We start from the raw sequence: 18,551 nt of genomic DNA, 5'->3' as shown, positions 1-18,551 counted from the left end.
TTATATGTTATGACCGATTTAACTGTTTATATAATTTTATTTGTCTATTTCACAACACGTTCTTCTTACTGAGTCCCTTTCTCAGTTCGATACTTAAAAGCAATCTCATAATTAAGCATTGACAGAATTTCTAACTGTGATATAGATATGTCTTTGTCACAGAGAAAACATCAATGTCAGATTTATTGACACCTATGTCTCTGCCTGCCTGTCTGCTAATGACAATACACAACTTCGATCACCGACCACATGCAATTTGAACGTAACGCCTATCAGGCTATACACCATAAACTAAACACATTGATTTATGGCTCATGCACCCGAGTTCGGTCTCTGTCATGTTATGTAATTACACAGACAGGCAGGTGTGATACTTGTACACATGGCATGTTATCAGGCCTACCAAAGAAAACTTTCCCACTGTGCAGAAAAACGCAGAAAAGCCCACATTAATCGTGGAAATAGCAACATAAACACATAACCTGGCTACTGAAACAGTAAAAACGGCAACGAAAAACCATGAAACTGCAACATTTTTATATCAGTGAACTTTGACCTCTACTGCGCATGCGCATTACGATTCGTGCGTCTTTCCAAGTTCTGAGCAACCGTGAATCGCCTCGCGTAGAAAAAGTATTAAATATGTCGAAATAATTGCTGTCAATCGTTTCATACGAATGAAACGTAAACTAAACAAGTGTGCACACAAGTATCATGATGATAAATGCCAAATAACATAACAGAAATACTTAAAAAAGGAATGTAACATTTGTCCAAGCTGGAAAATGTCAACATGCGGTCGAGACTTCCTCTTCCATGTGCGCATGCGCAAAATCGAAGTTGCGGGCTCCTCGTTTTATGATGCAGTGTTAGCGATTTAAAGTTGCCGTTTCTACTGTTTCAGTAGCGAGGTAATGTGTTTATGTTGCTATTTCCACGATTAATGTGGGCTTTTCTACGTTTTTCTGCACAGTGGGAAAGATTTCTTTGGTAGGCCTTGTTATGATGTCTATTGATTTCAAAATGTTATACACAAAAAATAAGCATGTATTTACAAAACCCAACATGTCTATATACACGTATCCCGGGTGCTTCGTTTCGAGGGATGTAAATCCAAGTACAAAATATTGCACTTTTTGGGTTGCGATTGTACGCTTATAATTTTGTTTACATGTTTTTTTCATAATCAGCAATTTATATTATATGTCATGAATAAGTGATAATTGTGTTATAATCATGTTTGATTTTGTGGATGCATGTGACCTTTAAACAAAAACTGGCCGATTGAGAACGATAACATTGTAGTTGACGAATCGGCACTAGTCGGGGTAGTCGTCATTGGTCGTAGCCCAGTGAAATGGGGTCATAGTAGATCTTAAATCCGTGATCTAATGCAGAAGAAGTGGGACACTCTAGTACGTATTAACAAATCGGTTACACACTCTTGGGTTTTCTGTTTGATTGGCATTTTAGAAGCTGGTGTGTGATAAGAAAGTAAGATCCTTTATGGATGACAACTTCTTTATTATATTATGATGCGACGTTTCGGTGTAGATTCTTATACCGTTGTCAAGGAACAGTGAAGTACTACTGCACAGAACAGACTTATATACATCAACATCGATTAGTTAAAAACGACCATGGATAGTGGTAATAATACATTGGATGAAACCAATGTCCCATGAGGCTGTAGTACTTCATAGTGCTGTAGTACTTCATTCTTCCCTGACAACACACTCACTCTTCAGCATCAAGGTCTTCCATGTCTTGGACGACCTTTTACTTCACTGGTAGCCAGGAGCTTCCTCACAAGTCGTGGTTGAGGTTCACGTTAGCACAGATGTTGTGACAGGACATCCCTGAGTGTATGTCTTGCCATGTCAAGAAACGTAACGGTTCAGAGCACATACTGCAGTTATGAAAGTGATACCTAATGTGCTTGGTGCCATCGCAGCTCGTAAACATGCCACCCACAGCTTTTGTGATATTGTGTTAAACACATAGTTTACATGTGTACTTCAGTATGTTAGTCTGTGATCGCCTGTGTGGATCTATAAGTGGTGACGTGACAGGAAGTTTCGTTGAGTAAACATTGTACCACGTGACAATGAGGTGCCTCGGCACAGTATGCACAGGTGTACCAGGAAGTAAACGATTCGATAAACAGTGTATCACGTTCACGACTGTGAAGGGGCTTGGAGCTGTATGCACATCTGTGCCAGAAAGAGCCATTGGACAAACATTGAATAAACGAGTCTCATACTACTGGCTGAAACTCGTCTTTGGTTGAACAATAACAGAAATGTCTTACCCTATATAAGACATGACACATACCCCGAACTTGATTCATCAGGAATACAGAATGTTTACGTGAGTACATGTACATGTGTCCTATTAGACTAACATACTCTATTTGCACCCACCATGAATTACGTTAACTTGAACACTGCAAGTTGACTTTATATTAGCCACAGGGAAGCTTTGAAAATAACGGTATCTTGGTACATTTCAAGACCCATTTCGCTGCATTTTTGGTCCTCTGTCTATCAGATCAGTTTCAGTTAGTTTTCTGAATCTTGTATGGCTATGCGTTGTAGTTTTGATGGTTAATGTTCAACTTCTAAGGCTCTGGAAAGTTTGCAGATAGCGTTCGACAATTCGTCGCCGACCATTGTCTCCAGATCGAACTCTTCAATCCATATTTTGTTAAGTCATAATATCCATTAAGACATCGGAATTGATGTCGAAGACAGAATCATCGTTTCCTTGTTAAAAAACGCCCGAACGTATATCAATTCTTCAAGCTGAGGGTGAATTGGTAGCAGAATATCATTCCCATTCGTTTCTTGCTGGTCGTGACAGCTTTTTCTATACGTCTAGTTTCAGAGGTTGTAATGCATAGACTACCCGGAACCTTATTAACCTGAAGGCATATTGAGCAATAACTAATGATAATTAACGAACAAAAGACTTAAATAGACAAAAGAATTGCATTCAATCCAAATGACTCCAAAATATTGAACAAACCTGAAGATATCATGTATGTGATGCAAATTTCACGGGCAAGTTTTGGATTGTCAACTGAATTGAATAATTGAATAATTTTGAACAGGGAAACTAAGGGAAAAAACATGAACTAATTTGGTCAAACGTAGCAGGAAAATTAATATTTTATACAAAATTGGAGATTGCATAACTGGAGTCATTTTACTTTGAGAAAGCAGGAAATTGCATCTGGGAGTATGTAATTTAAATATTCCCGGGGGAGCATGCCCGGACCCCCCTAGATTCTCGAACATAGATAGTGCCCATACCTCTTTCGAAAAATAACATCATATCTATGTTCGTACATCGCACCTTGCACGTCATGTATTGGATACGATTATGTTTTTAACTTACTTAAATTTCAGTTCCATAAGTCGATGTAAGCCGATACTCAATTATGTGCGTCAAAAGGCTATATGTTTGTTAAACGTGTTTGCATGGTCCTATTAGACCGTGAATACAATATCTTTAAACGACAGCAGTTCAGTTATTATCACTACAGTCCATAAATTTCGATACCGTCCCTCAAAAGAAAATACATAGGCTACATGTCAGTGATCAATATGATCGACCTGTAATAACTACTTGAATAAATACAGCAGATTTGCAATTTGACCATATTAGGAAAGTACTGCAATTTAGTTAAATCTAATTTGTTTTCATTAATTTTAAGTACAATCTGTTATGTTGTCTGCAATTTCTTTCAGCTTCTTGGTTATGATAACGCAGTTTGTGTGCAAAACCTGTCGGCATAAATCAAATCGATCTTTAGCGATCGTTCTAAGGGAAGTAACTCTAGGTATTTCATTGGCAGAAGTGAGAAGAATGATCATATCGGGGGGTTTTCAAGTTAACGTTTAGGTATAGGAATATCCTCGTGTCATGGAATTTCGATCACTTTAGAACTGTCGCTGAATTTTCAAAGTAATATTCATATAATCTTAATTTCAAATCTCTTACCTCTAAACTTGTTTATTTATGTCAAACATTTCCGAAATCCATGTATTTTCACTGCTTCTCACAATCGCGGCATGGCCGCCCTCTCACTGTCAACACAAGTGACCCAGAAAGCTACGTCACACAAGTTCGATCATATGATTGGCTGGCTTGTCGCGTAAACAGGATGATTTGTGTGGACGGTCTCTGTGTCAAATTTAGAGTTAGAGCAGTCCCAAGTAATTTTATGGTATTCATGTCCATGACACGTTCATGTTATGTTTCAATACTTCTAAAAACGATGAAAAGTAACAAATATTCAGCTTATATACCAGTATTATGCAGGAGTTATTCTTCAGGCTCATAGTGACAAGGCACCAAACCTCAGAATGTCGACAAACACCACGAACTGGCTTGCAGAAACGTAAATGTGTTCTGTGCTGACATGTAGGGTGGGTACATTGTGCCCAGGCTGTGTTTACTGAAAATTGAAAAGGAGCCCCAGTCAGACCAGAGTACTAGGGTAGGGTCTATATATACCTATATGTCTTTCTGACGTTGTTTTTAAGCGCGACACGCTTTTCGTATAGTCCTAGGGTAGGGTCTTTATACCTATATGTCTTTCTAACGTTGTTTTTAAGCGCGACACGCCCCTGTGCTGTATTCTGATTTTGGTTAGGGTACGACCTGGGGTAAACAACTGTAGTACCCGTGCCTCCGAGCCCTGCAGCTTTATGAGCATACATTTTATAATTGATTAAAAAATTAATTCATGATTGAAAATGTGGTTACATTATCTTAAATGAAGTCGTCTGTGGAATTTATCGGCAGTTATCAGCATTATTGTAAACCAACCACGGTCAAGTTACTCATGTTGACTCTTTAAAAATATGTTTTATTGAGAGAATGGATATATTTATCGTAAGAATGTCATATTTTAGACCATTAAAAGTATTTGTTGCATGTTCATTATAATATAACATAACAATTTTGTGATCGCGAGCGTGCGAGTCTCAGCTTGTCAAATAGTGTGCTATGAAGAGAATAAATATTATAGTCTCGTATATAAATCTTCTGATTGTTCAATCAAAATTATTCACAGGCATGTTGATTGCTATTTCCGGATTAGTTCACCAGAATCTGGACTGTTCAGAAACAAAATGGAAATCATTATGTTTTCTCTCAAGTTTCAGTTTGTGTTAATATGCGTTCATTCGTACAGGAGTTTACTGTCGGGCTACCATGAAAAATTGTTTGCATATTATGCTTGGGAGGGCACCATACCCTTAAAAAATACGGCTGCAACATTTTGCCGAAACTTTTTTGTCCACTGAAACGAAGGATGTGAACTTCAATCATTGACAAGAATATTATATTCCAGTGACATTATATATATTTTTGGTTTAAGCTTTCTGAATTGTTTTCAGTTTAGACTCAGGTTGAGAAATATGTGCCTATATCTACGAATCAGGTAGATCCCCAAGAGTATAAAGAATAAGAATGAAGTAAAGTATCTTTTAAAAAGGTGCATTAAGGAATATGTTCGTTGTTCAATGCAAAAAAAAATGATGAGGCACCAAGTGCAGAGAAGTTAGAGGTGCCACTTTTATAAACTGAAATATTATTGTCCCTCTGTCATTGACATGTGAGTCCGTCATCTATTATTTTTGTTTTCTTATATGGGTCATTTTCAAAATTGGTAGGATTTTCAATTCTTTATTACAGTAAAATCAAACTCATGAAAATTGATTTAGGTTTTATTCAAATGAAATCTCAAATACTTAATTATTCAATAATACAAACATGCAGGCTCAAATTTACTAATTGGCCTTTTAATTGATACATAAGTAATTAATAGGGTGAGGGAAAGTCCTGACCGTTACCACTTCTTAATCAGAATAAGGATTTTAAAATATAATTCATAAAAATCTTTTAAAGATGGCATACACAGCTTTTACACCGACTTAATCAAACTTGAAGGTAAAAAACTATTATCATTATTTTTGAAAGTGTTATTTTGTATCTTTCATTTATTTACCACAAAATAATTGCATTTTTCTAAAACATTATTATGCATATAGCTTTCCGCAGGTAATATTGTCTAAAAATCACATCAGCTACTAAGCCCAGGACATCTTTAGATGACACCAGCATAAAGAGGAGTGTTTCATGTATTATCATGAATTAATTAGAGCAGTCAATTAACACCAGTAACGGTTAGGACAATAGTGGTAACGGTTTGGACAGGAATGGTAACGGGCTGGACATAAACCTTAAACAATTTAATTCAACATAGAAACAGGTAACATGAAAGGAAAAAATTATATTATTTACTTCAACTGCTAACCCTATTTTGGACAGACAGTGAAATGTGTATTAGAAATTTTAACTTGTAACAAATGTGACATGTTTTCTTCCATGCTGTGGTAACGGTTTGGACATTTGTTATATCAATATGAAACTTGTGAATGAATTTAGGCTTTTGAATAAAAACAAACTGTAGCTTCTAAAGAATAGAAAAACACACCTGTCTAGGTTGAAAATCACTTATAATCTAAAGAAGAGTGCAATTGGGGAACGAAAATTGAATGAATAGTAACGGTTGTGACATTATTGGTAACGGTCAGGACATCAGTGTAACAAACAAATGTTATCCCTCTAAAAAGATCCAAAAGATTAAATTCTGAAAGGTACTGCAACAACTATGATACTGTACACATGGTCATGCTACACAGGCCACTGAATAGATGTCATTTTGCTGTTGATATTATGGTGCAATATTAGTCTCCACGAAATATCCTTCTTTCATTCACTCGGATACCTTTACTTTTTGTTAATCGTGAGATGGTAACACATATTTATCAAATACAAAGGTTTGGCCAACATATTAGCACCTAGCAAATATTCAAAGTAAATGGTAGCCTTACATATCTCACAGTTAAAGTTAAAACAGTTTACACCCAAAAATCTTTAAAGGTTGGAATACTGTTACCATAGATGTCCTAACCGTTACCTTTAATTTATAAAGACTATAGATCTTATAGAAAATAGAAACTTAACGTGATAAATTCGTTTTGGTTTTTTATTATTTAAAGCAGATAGATAAGTAAATAAAAAATTATTATCACACCATGGAACATATTCTTTAAAATTGAAATTTATTAAAGATATGTCCAGACCGTTACTATTATTTGTCCAAACCGTTACTAGAGACTGTGTTTTTTATGATACTACATCAAAACTCCTTTGAACAGTAAAATTCCATGCTTAAACTTATCTTAACCCTTAAAGTAATTATAAATTTGTTATATTTCAAATAGTAATGAACAACTTTTTGAAATACAAATCATTTTGTCCAGACCGTTACAAGGACTGTCCAAACCGTTACTTTGCAGAATGGTAACGGTTTGGACAGTAACGGTCAAGACAATTTGTAAGTAAATCTAAAATAAAAAAATGAATGATCCCTAAAAGATTTCAAAGGACATGCCTTCCACCTCTTCCATTTCTGGGCAACATATCCATTGAAATGTAAAAAAACAAAGAGATATATTTGACACAAAATACATTGGTAACGGTCTGGACAATTAAGGTTGACACATAACATTTATACTTATTTGATGGTGTCAATTTTCTGCAAAATGTGAAATAATTTCATTATTTCTTTTGCTGTCACATCCACAGGGACTAGCTCAAGCAGACACAGGTAGTAGAATTACAATCCAGCTCCAGGGGGAAATTATTGCAGGAATTTCATACACTGGTAACGGTCAGGACACAAAATGACAGGACAAGCATGTTACAATTTGTAGAAAAAAACTTTTTAAGTTAAAAAAAATTAAATGCAGTTTGAGTATGCCTGTTCAATCCTAACTGGCATAATATGAATTAGTTTGTTTATTTGCATTTATATTTACATTATTTGTGAACATTGATATCAGGACCGTCACCTCCGGACAGAGCAAATCTGCCAATTTTGATCCTAAAATGTGGCTAAATATAAATTTCAAAATGACAAGACTAATGATATACCACATTTACTGACTTGTAAACTTCTAAATATGTTTTCTAGCACCAAAAAATCCTTTTAAGTAAACAGATTATTTTTTTATTTAGAACGGACAGAAAATCCTACCAATTTTGAAAATGACCCATATATTGGTTATTGGTCTCACAAAACCACTGGCGACCAAAGTAAAAGTAATGGCTTAAATCCTGCTAGGAATCAAGCAGGAAGCAGGAACACCTTAAGTCCACGAACCAACTTTGTGTGTTAGTGGTCCATAGCTTAGTTTTGATAATTCCTAAATTAGCTGATGAATTTAGTTTTGTTTTAATATTGTTGTGGTTTGTTTTATAACTAAACTGCGATACCTGCTTTACTGTTTTACTGCCCTCTGTCGACATATATTTGATAATAGCTGACATGTTCTCATTGCAATATTGCTGCAATATTACCGATGCGATATAGAATTTTTACCTCACTAACTCATGAATATTCATCACAGGCAATGGGCCGAAAGCCACAGGATCCCTCTGAAATAGCAAGGGGTCCAAGCTCTAGGTGAAGAGAAACAATTTATGAAATGTGTATGTCCTCAAATATTCCTTAAAGTCCACACAATACCTAAACCAAGTATTATCCTGAATATTCTGCCACAATCCTAAAGATCAATACAATATCAGAAAATTACACAATTTCCCAAATATTAAAAATGAAATACACACTAAAATAGGCTACACAAGCTCAATTAATTTCAGATAGATTAACAGTTAAGGGGAAGCAACTCCGTATGGCTTATACTGCATGTAAACCGTAATTATTTCATGAGCGCTTCACTTGAGCAACTTGAACATGAAAGTTTGTCAAATTTACCCCTAATGACTTACACATTTAACAATAGTGCTAACTGTATTTCTACAATACCTAAATCATAAGGACTTAAAATATCACATGCTGTCATAGAAGTCTAAGGCAATAAACGCCGTAAAATCCTGTACATGAATTATGCCTGATCCAAAGCTGAACAGCGCTACTTCGTAGATTACTATGAGAGAGGCGAGAAAGCCGTGACACAATGTAAACAAATCTGACGGCGATCTGATTTCGGTTAGGGTCATCCGAAATAGCACAACTTGTTACATGAAAGAACAATGTGGCGGATATTGTCCCCTTCGCTCTTAGATATTCTTCAATTTGTCACACATTTTACGGATGTTTTAAGTTTCATAAGCACAATCTGAAGGCCCACAGTATCTTGTTAACAGAGCAAAATATTCAAGGAGTAATATATTTTATTCAAACGGAAATATTGTCAGTGTTATCAGTTGCCCATCATGCAATTTCCAAGTATCAAAATTAGTTCATATGAGTGCCTATAAAACCATGCCTATAAAAAGAGATGCATGGGACTTTGAATTGAATTACCTTCCTCCATTTTTTGTTACCACATAAATTGGTACATTTTAGGAGTAATATTACAACTGTAATTTTGATTAATTCACTGGAAATGATAGCAAGGTATGTTTTAAGAATCTAGCTTTTTTCAGTAAACGTGGAAGGGTAATAAAATAAATACTCTAATCAATAAGAAATAATTATTTGATTGATTGACATATCAGATTCTTATGATTTTAAGGCAGAACAGGGCAAACAAACACCATACCTATCCTGGCAGGACAATCACTTTAGTTTTTTGGCTCCTACTTTTAGATGTGTTTTTTTAAATACTATATTTACTAATATAAGTGACTGCTAGTATCATATTAACTCATTAAGAGTTATTTCAACATCCAGAGAATTTGATAAAGCAAAGGCTACGTTTTGGTCAAACCCTGGTCAGGCATTATCCAGTCCTGGAACAGAATAACTTACAAACATCTCAGTAGACTTTTCACGTAACGGAATAAGTATTGAAACATATATTTAACCCATATTTGATGTAATTCTTCTGATAAATCATCAGGGTTTTTTAGGAGGTTACTAATATTTGAAGACTGAGCAAAAGCTAGTGTTTATTAAGATGATGGATTTGGACAAATTGTTCAAGGTTTGTTGATGGTTATGTGGAAAATGAGCTTCATATTAAATTGCACACTGTTTTGTAGGAGGTGAACGCTTCAGGAAATTTTCATGTGTGTCTTCCTAAACCTTTGTTATGACTTTTACCAAATTTTGAACCAACTTTACTATTATACACCAGTAAGTATCTCAGAAAATGAAATAGATCAAAATCAGTGTTATGTCCTCTAGGGATATGGCCTCAGATCTAATAAAACAAAGAATATCATTAAGAAGCAATAATGTCAATATGTAATTGTATTGACAAAAAAACTTTGAACATAGGATATATTCTTTTCACCTTATTTAGACTAGTAGTTAGCAGTTAAACATCTATGATGAAAAAACAATAGATCTACATTTGTATTTTGTTTAACATTCTATTTCAATGCTAGTTAACTGTTCGGATAACTGTGGATCGTCTGTTCAAAGATTTTGCATCACAGGTTTCCTATTTCTGGAAGATGGGTCAGTGTACAGGTGCAGACTGTATGTTTGATCTTCTTGAGTTCTAATGCTGTGGGGGGCGGTGGGGTAGCCTAGTGGTTAAAGCGTTGGCTCGTCACGCCGAAGACCCGGGTTCGATTCCCGACATGGGCACAATGTGTTAAGCCCATTTCTGGTGTCCCCCGCCGTGATATTGCTGGAATATTGCTAAAAGCGGCGTAAAACTTAACTCAGTCAGTCAGTCTAATGCTGTGACATACCTGTACATAAACACTGGCAGTTCATGAAGTCCAGTATTGTGGAAGTTTGTATGTAAATTAGAATTCCGCAACAAAGTACATCTATAGACAAATAAAATGGACATGATGATTAAAAAAATGATTTCCTTATATTCAGTGTCATTTTATCATGGTGTACAGATGTTGAAGAGGGAAATTTTACTGAGAATCGCTGCAGATCATTTGCTCTGGGTATGTCCAGATACGTCCATGGAAACATACTGTTTACAAGCCCAATGTACCCAGCTAACACGAAAATGTTTTAAAAATATCCCCAAAACATTTCGGCAAATGTTCCAGAAACAGTTTTTAAAATATTTTATTCACGTGATTTTGTATGGTTCCAGAAATGTTTTAGAAACATTTTCAAAAACGTTTAACTATAAGGTTTTTAAAATGTTTTCCTGAAATGTTTTTTCGAGATGTTTTGGAAATGTTTAAACAAATGTTTTATTCACGTGATTTTGTATGGTTCCAGAAACGTTTCAGCAATGTTTTCTCCAACATTTAGTGATTATATTCCATAAAGGTTTTCTGAAAACGTTTTATAGATGTGATTTTGTATGGTTCTAGAAACGTTTTATTAACATTTCCTTTGAACATATAGTTTTAACTTTCCAAACATATAGAATAGCCCTGATAACAATTAGGTGGTGTTTTGTTTAAAACGTTATCCACTGGAATAAAACGTAGAACACTAACAGTTAACAATTGTACAGAATATGTCTGTGGCAAATAGTTAGACATATACATAGGGGCGTGTCTCACTTAGAAACAGCGTTAGAAAGGCAGAAAGATGTCTAGACTCAACCCTTTACTATATAATAGGGTTGGGTCTATACACCTTTATATCTTTCTAACACTGTTTCTAAGCTACACAGGTCCCTATGGACATATATAGTTAATCTTTACAAGGACACCAAAACAGATAAAAGAATGGCAGACTTGTAATCAGCAAATTTATTAATAATTCAGGAAACGTGTACACTTTTTCAGTTTGTTTCATTATCTTCTTCTTTGCTTTTGCAGTCATCCATATTTCTGAAATATAGAAAACTTTCAATAATCTTAAGCAGGTACTTGAAATGTGATATTTACTCAAACCAAATGACACTAACCAGGAGACTAAGTCTTCTACCACGTTTGTACAGACACGTGTTTGGTGGACATGAACAAACAATTGGAATGTAATGATTGATATGGTAATATCCAGAATCATGCTGAATTCCAAAGATGTAGCAAGCACAGAATCTCACTTACTGGTCAGAGGCTGGGTACAGGTACAAATCAAATCTTGCAATAAAAAGCCCAAAATATATCAACATGTTTATAGACAATGGTATTTAACAGCTGCACTTACATAATTCACAGCTCCTGGATTATTTGATGTATTCCTCCATAAATCCATCATGTGTTTGTATATCCTGGAATGCTTGTCTCGTTTTCGCCCTTGCTGCAATGAAAATAACAATGTTCCGCATTATCACAAGTTATAAATTGAACCGTTTAGCATAAAGCATTTAAAGTAGATCTAGTTAGTCTAAAGCTGAAACATACTATGTAATTGCCTAAAGCTTTTGGTGGGTCGACGTGTGTATATTTAACACCATCATGTATGACTTCGGATTGGAAATACCTCTGCACATTTACAACAAACATGGATTACTGGCGAACGTTTCTAGCCCAGAATCCAAACTGGAATCAAGTGGTCAAATGTAACATATGTTATATTTGGGATTACACTTTCTTAGTAAAGTACAAATTCTATTTGAACCTCTACTCAAAAAGTACTAGAATTTGTACTTTACTAAGAAAGTGTAATCCCAAATATAACATATGGAATTGATTTATTACACATCTATTGTAACTAGCTACATGATTCAAGCCTTACTCGCGGAACAGTTGCAGCTGCAGTACGATTTCGTTGCGAGCATTGTAACCAGATTCTTCAGTTTTCGGTTTTACCAAAACATCATTTACAAAGAATTGTACTAATCAACACGGTTTCAAATGATGTCACTTATATATTGGTGTCATACCTCGACATTGTTTATATCTCCTTCCTGCAAAAGCAATTAGATCAATATTTTTATATGTAAATCATCACCAATCATTGATCACCTCACTGACAATATATTGTGATAGACTGTGGCCATACACTGTGGTATAGCAAGTGGCCATACAGTGACAACTCATAGCCGAGGACTAGTCATCGCCAACGCCCCGTTATAGCGTGGACCACACGTTTATTTCTGGCTCTTGTCTAGAAGGGAAATACATCTATCCAAAACCGATCAATTAATTTGTCTGGGGAAAATTTAAGAATACACAGTGTAAACACAGTACCTTTAATAAGAGACCATATAATAAATATTATTTATTATATCGTCTCTGCTTCAGTACAGCACTTGAAAACATGCGGTAATAGTGGACAAACAACAATCCGACAACCCAGCAGATGGTCATTTAACAGTTAGTTTAGTCAGTGTTAATTACCAAGAATGCGTCTGTCATTTCTTTTAAGAAATAGTTTTTTTTATAACATGCACACACTATGACAGCCATTAACTATCCCAGTCATGTGGATCAGAAACTAATTTCGAAATTATTTCGATTCCCCATTTTCGTGGTATAAAATCGACGCAACTTTCCAACGACTTAAACGAGCAAAATTGTCATAGTTTAAAAAAATGAAAATTAGCTGCAATGTTAAATTAATAAAATATCTTTCAGAAATAACATGGAAAAAATTAACAACGATAAGGGCCACTGGCTTGTGCATTCGTTGGTTTCACATTAATTTTAGACTCGCTGTGCTCATGCGCAGAGCGTGTAAAAATATCCTCAGGCCATATCCGGTTTGGTCGTAAGCTTTACCGATAGTGTAAACGCACTCTAAAGGAAGCAAAAATCAACACAAATATATGGTTTTAGGGCCCGTAAGTAGGTCACGGCACTTCGCGAGATTACGTAGTTTAGAACTTCCGGTGACAAACAACGTTTTTCGGCAATGGCGATAACACTGTTACATGGGGTATGCCGTGGATAATCATACTCGACACTCGCTGTGTGAATCAGAAACCTATGCCATGTAACAGACTATGGACTGCTAAAGCACTATGGCAATGCTGCATAAATAGCACGTGAATATTTGCCAAACAGACGCAGAGTTGTCACAGCGTCGTCTTCAGGCTGGCCCATTCATTAATCGAGGTAAGTTTGTTACATGGATTTCTTTGTTTTCATTTAAAGGCTGGTATTGTTTAAGCATGGCACGCACAGTAAGGGTGGAGTTGACATGTGTGCAGATTGGTGAATCGTTTGATTGCCTTTGATATCTTACAGTGGGATTTTATTGTCCCCCGGAGAGGGGACCTAATAAAATATGGCAGGCAGGTATCCGGTATAATGCATGTGTACCCAAAAAACTGTGTCAATAAAGTATCTTGCCGTTGGAATTATCCAGAAGATAGTTTAATGTGCAATGAAAATCCAGGTGTAATTCTAAAAAAATAAATGTAATGAATTAAATAATAATTTAATAGCGCGTAAACAATGATGATTATATCCACACTTTGATTGATACCAATAGCTCTGAAACACTGAATAGGTGTCTCTCACAAATGTATTCTAATATGAGCTTGATTAATATATTATTACAACCCCATTTAGCATTTGGTTATGGTGCAGCATGTTCAGTTAAACATAACATCCACATGCTTAATGTATCAATAATATCTTGATGTCAACATTGTAAGGAACTGTTTACATTTTATTAAGTATATCATACTTGGTCTCACGTGTGTTGTGTATTTTTTTCAGTTGGAACAGATGCACATCTTTAAGAGGAGAAAGAAGGAGGAATAGATTTCTTTATCACCACAATTACCATTGACATCAAGAGCAACACAAACTGAAACAGATCTTCAGATTTCTTTTAACATCTGGTGGTCAAGCAATATACTAGTACATTGCAAATGAAGAAACAGCAAGTCATTGAAGTGTTGTATATACAGTTATAAAACATATAAAAGCCCTACACATCATCCTTTGGACACTTGCTGGAACAGGAAATGCTTGTAACCAGCAAGGTGTTGCGGAAAGTCTTGTCACATCTTGGGACTCTCAGATAATTCAGTGAGAATTTAGATGAGTGACCATGAAAGAACATTTGTATTCCAGATGATACTGTTACAGTATTTTTTTCAGGTTTAGCATCTGGGAAATGCGAAGAATGTTTGATATGTTATGAGTAATTATGTCTTTGGAATAAAATTGCAGAATAGTTATAAAACTTGTTTATTGTTTTTTTAAGTGTGGATAAAGCAAGCACAAACTGAATGGTTTGGAAGATTTCTGCTTTTAGCCATGATATTGATTTGACAGTAAATATACAACGATGGATGTAGGAGATTAGATTTTCAGTGTATATAGCAAAGGTTTCCAAGTGAGAGAGTTGGGTTTTACACCGCTTTTAGCAATATTCCAGCAACATCATGCTGGGGAGAGCAGCAGTGGGCTTCACACTTTGCACACATGTGGGGAATCAAACCCGGGCCTTCAGTGTGACAAGTGTCAACAGTTTAACCACTAGGTTACCCTACTACTCCAGTTTCCATGAAAAAAACATGCTTACCAATGAAAAGTTAAACTTAATCAATGGCATAGGCATGTGATTCTACATGACATGGAATTTTGTTGAAATATGAAATTCTTTGTTTTTATTTGCTGTAAGATTACAACACTGGTTCACAGCACAATAACCAGTACACATTATTCTTTTCCATTATTTTAAAACATATTGGTCTAACTGTATAGTGGAAAATATGGAATGCCAGTTACCAACCTTGGCCTCATTGGCAGAATATTTGGAATATATAAGTTACTAAAAATGGGTGAAAAACACTATATTACATGACAAGTAATCATACTCATGCTGCTGTCAGCCAGTGTCTGCAGAATCTACAGTCATGACATAGTATATATGCACATTTAGTTTCCCCATGTATTGATCAGTATATTTTGCAATACAGGAAATGTCTTTGGGTGATTACTCCATATTTTGAGTGTATTTGGTCTTGCATTTTTTGCCAATTGTGACTTGAAGGTGCTGTGTGCTGCTTCATATTTTGCTTACAGCATAGCAGAACCTCACCCCTGCATAACCAAGAACTAAGTAACACTCATGTACTTTAGATCATAGTACATAGTTCACTCTCTCCAAGACATCTAGTACAAAGTGTAATAAATATTGTCCAACAACCAGTTTTTATACATCACCTCTAAAATGATGTTTACATAATTTGATAAATAATTGTTTCATGATGAATATTCATAAGGCTGAGGGTTTTCACATTTTTGTTTTGAATATCTGACAGTAGTAACCAAAATAATTGTAACCATGCCATCAAGGTTATTTTGTCGAGCTGTTGATTGATTTGTGACACTATGATTTCTTGTGTGAATAAAAACGTCACCATAAATGGGAAAGTTCATATATTTATAAAAAAAATTATAATGTTACAAGAACTGCTATTTATTCCAGGCATTGGGAAAGACAGGGGCCATTTTGCACATTTGAATAAAAATGCCCCATTAAAATTTTGAAGTTTACTATTGATACAAGGGCAGTGGCCCATTCTAAATTCAGAAAATGGCTAATAATCCTGAAATTGTCGAAGGTCTCCATCCCAATCCCTGTATTCAATATATCATTATCAGTATATTTACAGCATGGCAAAGAAACATGTTGACATATGCAGATCCCTGTCATCTATCCAAAGTAAATTTATAAAGCATTTTCTTTCACATTTGCAAAACAAAACAAAACAATTATTTTTTGTATCTTTGAGTCATTCTGTCACCTGAACTTGCATACAATCATCCCTTGGACTTGGAAGAGAGTAAAATTATTAAGCCTACCAACTAGTTTACAAAGTATTTATATTAGTACCTCAAGTATTTATACACATGCATTTTACATTGCATAAAGCCAATTGTCTCTATTGAATATTTTGTAACTATTCCAAATTAAAAAACTATTTTTTACATATCAATATTGATATTTGTTAGGAACTATTTGATCTCAAATAGTTCCTAACAAATATATCGAATATGTAAAAAATAGTTTTTAATTTGGAATAGTTACGAAATATTGCTGCAGCATAACAAATGTATTAAGAAAATAAATAATAAATTAAACAAACAAAAATATTCTAATTTGGAATTACATACTTTAATTGAAAAGGGAAATGACAGATTCAATGTGGCCAAATATGAATAGAACATCAACTTGATAAAGTTGGTAACACATGGCTGTTTTATGAATAGCAGTATATTAATTAATAGTTTTATTAATTCAATATAAATACAGATGACTCAAATGCATTTTACGTTAACCATGTCATTGATTCCCGAAATATGTTTTGTGACAAACACTGTCCGCGATACTGAAAAGAAACACGTTTAGCGATAGAACTGCACTGGTTGTCAAAAATATATTATAGCTAAAGAAAGGTACTCATATGTTTTCGAATTGACTCATGGTTGTCGGTAAGGAACCGATAACCCTTGAAGGAATAATAATTTTTCGATCTTATCGTCCCCAAATGATCCAATTATTACGACTGTCACCAGCTGTGACAGCCAAGCATGGTAGTACACTTGGTCCGGTCTAGTGAGGTCGTATTAGGCGGTCGCGCAATTTGGCACCACAACTGGTTCTTGCGTATTCGCTTGTCACCGGAAATCTAGTAGCGGAAGTAGCGCCTCGCGAGACTTACGGGCCCGCATGGCGGAGCCAAAAGTATACAAATTCCCGATGTGGCGATCAGCAACAGTTTCGCCGATATGATATCATCAACGCTACTTTTGTAGGAAACACTTGATATTTTTTGTGTGAAATAAATGCATATATCCCTTTTCACTCAAGGTTAGTAAAATAAAATTACGTTTTGTCTTACATCGTCGAAAAGCCCCTGTCACCGGGATTCTCTGTTGGAAGCCTAATAACACTGAATCACGTTTCTCAAAACATCGCTACTTTGAGTAACACAGTATTTTAATCGAGTGAATATCAAAATGTACATAAACATGAAAATAGTGACTGTAAAATTAACTCACCGCAACAGAGGTCACATCGATGATCCAGTTCCAGTTGTTGCACCATGAGTCGAATGACAAGGTGGTAGGGTCCTGAATAAACTTCAACTAAGATGGCGGGTGCAAAATTATGACGTGAAGGGTGACGTCATCCCGACGTCATTTCCCGCGGTAACAAAAAGGCATTGTGTCGCAACATTTTAAAAATGTTATCAAAACGTGTAGGTGTGATATCATTTTAAAAACCTTTTAAGAACCAGTCATAATAAAAACACACATTTGAAATGTGATGACAGATCCGGCTAAAACATTTCAGGAACGTTTTAAGGCACTTTAATGACAAGTCATATTAGAACGTGGCTGAGTGAGATAATTGTTTGTGATTGCAGTGTATGTACTGTTTATTACCCACGTGGTCAACGTATGGGTAGTTGCATACTAATCTCGTACGTCACACGAGTGTCGTATCGCGTTGACCTGTGTCGTAACGACTTGACCTGAGATTCTAACGATTTGATTGGATAACCGATGACCTCTCAATTAGGTCACATTCTGACGTAACTATTTTTTCATTCATAACAAACACGTGAATCCATTCATTCTACAACTTAAATGCATTGTGGGAATGTAAACATCGCGAACATTGCCGTGTCGCTGTTTAATAGACCGATCCAGTTTGTCAA

At 35.3% G+C, this 18,551-nt stretch overlaps 1 long non-coding RNA gene across 2 annotated transcripts; it reads right to left on the bottom strand.

The window, feature by feature from the left end:
• Nucleotides 1-11,712: 11,712 nt before the first annotated feature.
• LOC124274818 lies at nt 11,713-18,019 on the bottom strand. Of its 2 annotated transcripts, XR_006898041.1 has the most exons (3): nt 17,890-18,019; nt 12,128-12,220; nt 11,713-11,808 (listed from the first exon to the last, which is right to left on the bottom strand). It is a non-coding gene; the product is annotated as an uncharacterized LOC124274818 (long non-coding RNA). The 2 variants fall into 2 exon arrangements; XR_006898040.1 differs by lacking the exon at nt 17,890-18,019 and having other exon boundaries at nt 12,128-12,293.
• Between the last annotated feature and the right edge of the window lie 532 nt (nt 18,020-18,551).

The sequence above is a fragment of the Haliotis rubra genome, unplaced genomic scaffold, assembly GCF_003918875.1.
Source record: "Haliotis rubra isolate DU_JTF1 unplaced genomic scaffold, ASM391887v1 Scf1947, whole genome shotgun sequence".
Taxonomy (NCBI): Eukaryota; Metazoa; Mollusca; class Gastropoda; order Lepetellida; family Haliotidae; genus Haliotis; species Haliotis rubra.
The sequence above is the reverse complement of the archived record's forward strand: the minus strand, read 5'-3'. Positions and strand labels throughout refer to the sequence as shown.